Genomic DNA, 8,089 nt, shown 5'->3' with positions numbered 1-8,089 from the left:
ATGATCCTGCTGAGCTGAAGAGGCAGAGGTCAGAGTCCAGGAAAGCTGAAGCAATCAGAATCTGCAGGGCAAAGCATCAGAAAGTAAAGCAGGTATGTAGGGGCTAGAGAGAAGGGAGAAACCCAGAAGTTGTGCAGGAGGTTCTCTGTGAATGCTAAGATGCACATGTCCATGGCAAGAGTACCTGAGGCTTGTAGTAACTATACAGAACAGTCACCATAGAGACAAGAACAGAATAAAGATACTAGATACAAAACAGTGCTAGAAGACATGGAGGTTCTGGCCAAGCCAGAGTGGCAAGACCTTGTTATCAATTTATTAACACAAAAGGCATGTATCTAGGACACCAGAGAAGACTAGAAACATGCTTTAGGGTAAGGTCCACTCCATGCCCACCCTAACAAGGTCTAAAACCAAGCCTTTAAAAGATCTTCAGTGAAAGCTGAATTTAGAGGTTGAGACCTGCAAAGGTAGAAGGCCTTGGGAAACATGCTGAGTTTTCCAATAGGTGTCCCCTAGCAAAGCATAAAGACAAGCCTACAGAGTGCAAGGTAATCAACCAGTAAATGAGCTGCCTAACAGAAGAAATGGTAACACTTCTCAAAGGAAGACAACAAAAGTACAGAGCCTATACAATGCACCACCAACAACATGCAGTACACAATTTTAAAAATTACTAGACATAAAAGAGTCATGTACCACAATGTTCACTGCAGCTCTATTTACAATAGCCAGAACATGGAAGCAACCTAAATGTCCATCAACAGATGAATGGATAAAGAAGATGTGGCACATATATACAATGGAATATTACTCAGCCATAAAAAGAAACGAAATTGAGTTATTTGTAGTGAGGTGGATGGACCTAGAGTCTGTCATACAGAGTGAAGTAAGTCAGAATGAGAAAAGCAAATACCGTATGCTAACACATATATACGGAATCTAAAAAAAAAAAAAAGTGGTCATGAAGAACCTAGGGGCAGGATGGGAATAAAGACGCAGACCTACTAGAGAATGGACTTGAGGACACGGGCAGGGGGAAGGGTAAGCTGGGACAAAATGAGAGAGTGGCATGGACATATATACATTACCAAATGTAAAACCAATAGCTAGTGGGAAGCAGCTGCATAGCACAGGGAGATCAGCTCGGTACTTTGTGACCACCTAGAGGGGTGGGATACGGACGGTGGGAGGGAGGGAGACGCAAGAGGGAGGAGACATGGGGACATATGTATATGTATAGCTGATTCACTTTGTTATAAAGCAGAAACTAACACACCATTGTAAAGCAATTATACTCCAATAAAGATGTTAAAAAAAATTATTAGACATGCACAAAACAAAAACAAAAAAAGGCAAAATGACCCATAGTTAAGGGAAAAACACCAGTCCCAACATTACTGAGGTGATGGATTTAGAAGATATGGGCTTTAAAGCAGCTACTATAAATATGTTCAAAGAATTAAGAAAATAGGGACATCATGAGTTAAAAAGTAGGGACTCTCAGCATAGAAATGTAAACAATAAAAAAGAGCTAAATGGAAATTTTAGAACTGAAAAATTACCATGACAAAAAAAAATAGCAGTAGATCAGAGATGAGAGGAAAAAAGTCACTGGTGAATTTGAACATAAGAAGGCAAATCTATAGCAATTATCCAAGCTAATGAATAGAGAGAAAATAGATTGAAGGAAAAAAAACATATCCTTAGAGACCTGTAGGACAGCAGAAAATGGCCTAAATATATGTAATTAGAGACCTGAAGGAGAAGGAGGTGAGAAGTAGGGCAAAATAGACTTTTTTAAGAAATGACAAAATGGCAAGCTACAGACTGAGAGAAGTTTGTGTAATATCAATACGTATATGACACTGGGCTTATAGCCAGAATATAGTTTAAAATTTTTACAACTCAATAATAATAATACAATCTAATTGTTTTTTGATGGGCAGAAGACTTGAACAGACACTTCACCAAAGAAGATACATGCGTGGCTAATAAGCACAAGAAGACATGTTAAACATCATAGTTATAAGGAAATTGCAAATCAAAGCTAAGATCAGATACCACTACATATTCACTAGATAGATACCACTCCACATCCTTTTAAAAGGCTGACAATACCAAGTATTGAAGAAGATTGAGAACAGTTAGTTATCTTGCTATTGAGGGTGGAAAATAGTACAACCACTTTGGAAAACGGTTTGACAGTTTCTTTTAAAGTTAAACATACTTATCATATGAATCAGCTGCTCCACTCCCAGGTATTTACCAAAATGAAAAAAGAACATATATCCACCCAAAGACTGTTCATAGCAACTTTGTTCATAATAGCCCAAAACTGGGACAACCCAAGTATCCACCAATAGGCTAACAAATTGTGTTATTAACACAGTTAAATACTATTTGGCAATAAAAATATAAATTACTGATAAAGGCAACAATGTGTATGAGTCTCAAAAACCTCATGCTGAGTGAAAGGAACTCAACACAAAAAATATGCATACTGTCTGATTCCATTTACATGAATACTAGAAGAGGAAAAACTAATCTATAGTGATAAAAATGAGATCAATTTTTGCCTGGGGCAGTAGTTGGAAGCAGAGACTGACTGCAAAGGATGTACATGAGGGAGCTTTCTGGTGTGAGGAAATGTGCTATATCTTGACTATGATGATGGTGATGTGAGTGTATACATTTATTGAATGGTACACTTGAAATATATGTATTTTATTATATGTAAATTATACCTCACAAGGTTGACTTTTAAAAGAATATTTGCATAACTCTTTAAATTAGAAGGCTTATTTTCATCATCATCCTGTAGTGAGTCATTTAACAATAAATTTTATAAGGAACAAGTTCTTTTTGAATCATACACAAGCACCCCAAATGAATGTCTAACCATTCATTTTTGTTAAATGTGTGTGGCTGGAGAAACGGAAGCCCGTAAAACTAAGGAAGCTCCTGCCCATCATCTCTGATTCTAAGCTGCAGAAGAAACTGTAACCTCAGTACTCATCTTTCTAAGCATCCTCAGTAACTATTTGTTGACCGGTTCCTAAAGTGAGTGTCTGGATTTATTTTATAAACAAGTTCCACCATCTGAAATCTTGGCTGCTGCAGAATCTAGGGGAACATTTCCTACAAAATCTGCGCCAGTCTCATAACAGAGGTAAATAGTCAGAGTCTGCATAGTGAACCAGTTCTACTGCTGGTCAGATAGGCTGTCCTAATCACCCTCCTCAAGGACCCTCTTATAGGATATAGGACCCTCTTATAGAATTTTTTGCACAAGGACCTTCTTATACACTTTTTTGAAAACATAGGCAATAGGGAAGCTGGACTTTCCTTTTCTTGAAATTTTCCTATTTGTAGTGGGAAATTGAGGGACAAGAGAGAGGTGTCATAAACTAAGGGCACTGCTAGCCTGTGCAGTGACCATGTGTGTTAAGACAAGTGCCTCAGTTTACTGGAAAACCTCTCTTACTGATTTGGACCCTTAATAAAAAGAGCAGGATGCTCACTTCAGCAGCACATATACTAAAGTTGGAACAATACGGAGAAGATTCGCACGGCCCCCGCACCAGGATGACGCACAAATACATGTAGTGTTCCATATTTTTATATATGAAGGCTAAAAAAAAAGCCCAAACTCATAGAAAAAGAGAACAGATTTGTGTTTACCAGAGGCAAAGTGGTGGGAGGTAAGAGAATTGGGTGAAGGTGGTCAAAAGTTACAAACTTCCAGTTATAAGATAAATAAGTACTAAGGATGCAATGTACAACATGATGACTATAGTTAACACTGCTGTATGATATATTTTAAAGCTGCTAAGAGCGTAGATCTCAAAAGTTCTTATCTCAAGGGAAACCAAAAATTTTTTATCACTATATGAGGTGATGGATGTTAACTAATCTTATTCTGATAATCATTTCCCAATATATGTACGTCTTAGTATACTGTACACTTTAAACTTATATAGTGCTGTATACCAATTATACCCCCAATAAAACTAAAACCAAAAAAGAAAGAATAGCAGGAAATGTGTAAAATTTCACTACAAGCTCAAACCCTGTGTTACCTACTGTATTAGTTTTCTATTGCTGCGTAACAAATTACCACAAACTTAGAAGCTTATACCACCCCCCATTTATTATCTCACCGTTCCACAGGTCAGATGTCTGGGTGGGCTTGGCTGTGTTCTCTGCATGGAGTATCACAAAGACAAACTCAAGTGTCGACTGGGATGAGCTCTTATCTGAGGCTCTGGGGAAGAGCTGCTTCCAAGCTTATTCAGGTTGTTGGCAGAATTCATGTCCTTGGGCATGTAGAACTGAGATCCCATTTTCTTTCTGGCTATCTAGAAACTACCTGGATTTCTTGGCCTATGGGCGCCTTCCTCCATCTTCAAAGCCAATAATTGTGGGTTGAATCCTTCTTAGACCTAGAATCTCTCTGACTCCCTCGTCTATGACCAGTCAAAGAAAACTCCCTGCTTTTATAGGGCTCAGGTGATTAGATCAGGTGCACCTGGATAGTCTCCTTAGCTTAAGGTCAACTGACTAGCAATCTTAATTACAACTGAAAAATTACTTTTGCCACACAACATAATATAATCACAGGAGTAACACCAGGGGCAGAGGTCATGGGCATCTAGAATTCTGTCTACCATACTGATGCTTCATCTGTCCAGCACCACTGACCTTCATTGTATCCCTAGTGATACTATTCACCCAAACATTGTAAAGTTGTCTTTAAAAACAAATGCTGCTAGTCAGTGATTCCGAGTTCACTTTCCAGGTTACAGTAATTGAGACTGGGATACCATAAAAATATCATATTTAAAGTTATAGGAACTGAGTTTAAATTCCAAGAGTTCAGAGAAGAGAGAAGTCAGTATGAACTGGGGAAAACTTCATAAAGGAAGTGGCAGCCAAGCAGAGCTTTCAAGAATGCACATAATTTGGGGAGGCAAGAGCATGACTAGAGACAGGAATAAAAAGTGCATCTATTGAGCAGTGAGGAGACCCACCTGATAGCTTGTTGGGGAATAATGGAAGGTAAGGTTAAACAGCTGAGGGAAGCTAAAGTAAGATGGCTTTGTGAACCAGGACAAGAGTGTGCACTTGATTCAACGAGAAATACTGAGCCTTTGAAAACCCTTTTAGGTTTCTGTAGGAGTATGCTAAATGGTTGGAAATTTTTGGATTTGTGAGAAAAATGAGATTACAGAAAGAATAATTAGAAAGCTATGGGGGACACAAATTTCTTACCTATTAGAGACACACACTGACATTCTATGATGAGTGGGTTGGGCTTTAACATATTCCAGAAAGAAAATAAGGGGGAAGAATGGCAAAATGTTTATAATTGTTGAAGCTTTATGCCAGGTACATGAGCATTCAGTATAATATTCTCTCTACTTTTGAGTATGTTTGAATTTTTCCATAATAAAATGGGGTTTTTAAAAAGCCAATTGTAGTAATCTGGGAAAACCTAGACATGAGTGGTGACAGGAAAAATAGAAAGAAAAAAAAAGACTGACTCATTCAGCATACATTTGACCTTGATAACAGATTTGATATAACAACTTCAGCTGAGGGAAGAAACAAAACTGACTGATTTCTATAGCCTTGGAAATAGAATAATGTCATAAAAGAGAACTCGTCAACTGTCTATAAATTCCTGAACTTTAAACAATGTACCTCATTGGACTGTATGATTGGAATGTGTATGGAAATTAATAAACTATGTAAGTTAAATTTCTGTCTATGGATCTCTTACTCTGTCTAGTGCACCACATGAAAAAACTGGACAGATTTTCATCAAATTTAGAGGGTCTGTTTGGAAAAATCTACCTATCTAATATAGCCCCATTTGCTCTATACAAAAAATCATTTTGTGGGACCCTAGGTTTGTCTCATTCATTTATTTTTATTCTTAAGGTAATGTATATTATTTTTCAATTTTCTACAATTTGAGCTCAGGAATTTACCTTTTTAAAAAGTTTTCCAGGGCTTCCCTGTTGGCGCAGTGGTTGCGAGTCTGCCTGCCAGTTCAGGGGACATGGGTTCGTGCCCCAGTCCGGGAAGATCCCATATGCCGCGAAGCGGCTGGGCCCGTGAGCCATGGCCGCTGAGCCTGCGCGTCCAGAGCCTGTGCTCCGCAACGGGAGAGGCCACAACAGTGAGAGGCCCGCGTACTGCAAAAAAAACAAACAAACAAAAAAAGTTTTCCAAGGACTTCCCTGGTGGTCCAGTCGCTAAGACTCTGCACTCCCAATGCAGGGGGCCTGGGTTTGATCCCTGGTCAGGGAACTAGATCCCACATGCCGCAACTAAGAGTTCTCATGCCACAACTAAAGATCCCACACGCCACAACAAAGATCCCATACGCAGCAACAAAGATCCCACGTGCTGCGACTAAGACCTGGCGTAGTCTAATTAATTAATTAATTAATTTTTAAAAAAAATAAATAAAAAATAAAAATTTTCCAGGAACCTGGAAAGATTTGCGTAGAAGCACCCAAAAGGTTCAAATCCTTGCTTGTTTTCCCAAGTGATATATTTTAAATTTTTTTAGATAGACATAAGAAGTTACGCCAGACAAAATTGCTATCCTGAAGATTAATAATTCTCATTTCCATATATGCAAGAGCCTAACAAGGATAATTTTTTGACAATTTTAAAGTAATTCTGGAAGGAATGCTTCTTAGGAGCAGAAAGGGAGAGACTTTTTAAAAAATGAATGAAAGTGATATCTAATGTAAAAAACATTTGGAGCCGATTTGGAAAGAGAGCCAATTTGGAAAGAGACAGGTCTCTTGGGGAGGATCCCACTGAGATGACTGCCCAAACTAAAGAAACTTAAATCCACAGAGAGAGGAGCAGTTCACTTGCAGAGTGGTGAGTCCCCAGAGACTTCCAGGAAAGCCAGTCAGGAGGGACTCCACACTCTCATACAAGTACTTGAAACTAAAATCCTGCCTGAGAGATATTGGCTGCAAATACAGAGAGAAGGACGTGTGAATTAAGATACCATGAACTGAGAAAATAAATAGCAATTTCAAGCTTGAGCCCCAAATCAATTAAGCTAAGGAATCTAGTAGTATTTCACAGTCTGAAATGTGTCCCTATTGTCAAGCCCAAAGATACTAAGCTGTTGCAAAAGGAAGTACATGCTGGATCTAATTACCACGTCCACAGAACTACTGAAATCTTTATTCAGATTAATAGGCAGAATCCTTTTCACTTAGAAAAGTAATATCTAGGCCTAAAAAAGTATATTTTAATGGAATTTGGCAAAATGGATCAATATTTATTGTCTGAAACCGTGGATTTCCTTGATACTTTTCACTTCCAAGCTTCTGCAGTTTCCAGTAAGTGCTTACTCTGGTGTTATCATTACAGGGTCAGATGGTCTAAAATGTAGGCATTTCATCTGTGATCATGTTGCTTCCCACATGGACAACTCTAGATAGTGTGATCCAAGGTGAAGAGTAGCAGGTTTATTCATATGTGTGCCAGAGAGTAAAATGACTAATGATCATCAAAGATTTGTTATAAGTTTCAAACAATTAAAGCTCTTTAAATCATTATGGTAATTTTTAAAATTTTATCTCAATAATTATTTTATTGTTTCTATTAAAGTTTATCAATGGTAAATGAGTCTCCTGGTCAATGCCAGGTGTTACAGGTAATAAATGAAATGGAGATGACATATCATACATTAAATCAAAAATTATGTATAAGAGATACTCATAGATTCTGAAGACACACTACAGGATTGCTCAAAAAGAAGTAGTCATCTTAATCACTTTGAGAGAAATAATAGTAGCAGAAAAGATTATAAAGGCTCTTTCCCTAGGGGTTAAATGGTACCCCCCCAAAAAAAGATATGGTCATGTCCTAATCCTCAGAACCTGTCAATGTGATCTCAGTTGGAAAAAGGGTCTTAGTACATGTAATTAAGAATCTCAAAATGAGGTCATCGTGGATTATCTAGGTGGGCCCTAAGTCCAATGACAAGTGTCCTTATAAGAGACACTACAGTGGAGGGACTTCCCCGGTGGTCCAGTGGTTAAGACTC

General features: G+C 38.1%; 1 non-coding gene across 1 annotated transcript; it reads left to right on the top strand.

Moving 5' to 3' along the window:
• Positions 1-3,516: 3,516 nt before the first annotated feature.
• Positions 3,517-3,623, top strand: LOC132425213 (U6 spliceosomal RNA). The gene has a single exon (XR_009519402.1). It is a non-coding gene; the product is annotated as a U6 spliceosomal RNA (small nuclear RNA).
• Positions 3,624-8,089: the final 4,466 nt, after the last annotated feature.

The sequence above is a fragment of the Delphinus delphis genome, chromosome 4 (assembly GCF_949987515.2).
Source record: "Delphinus delphis chromosome 4, mDelDel1.2, whole genome shotgun sequence".
In the NCBI taxonomy this organism is placed as follows: Eukaryota; Metazoa; Chordata; class Mammalia; order Artiodactyla; family Delphinidae; genus Delphinus; species Delphinus delphis.
The sequence above is the reverse complement of the archived record's forward strand: the minus strand, read 5'-3'. Positions and strand labels throughout refer to the sequence as shown.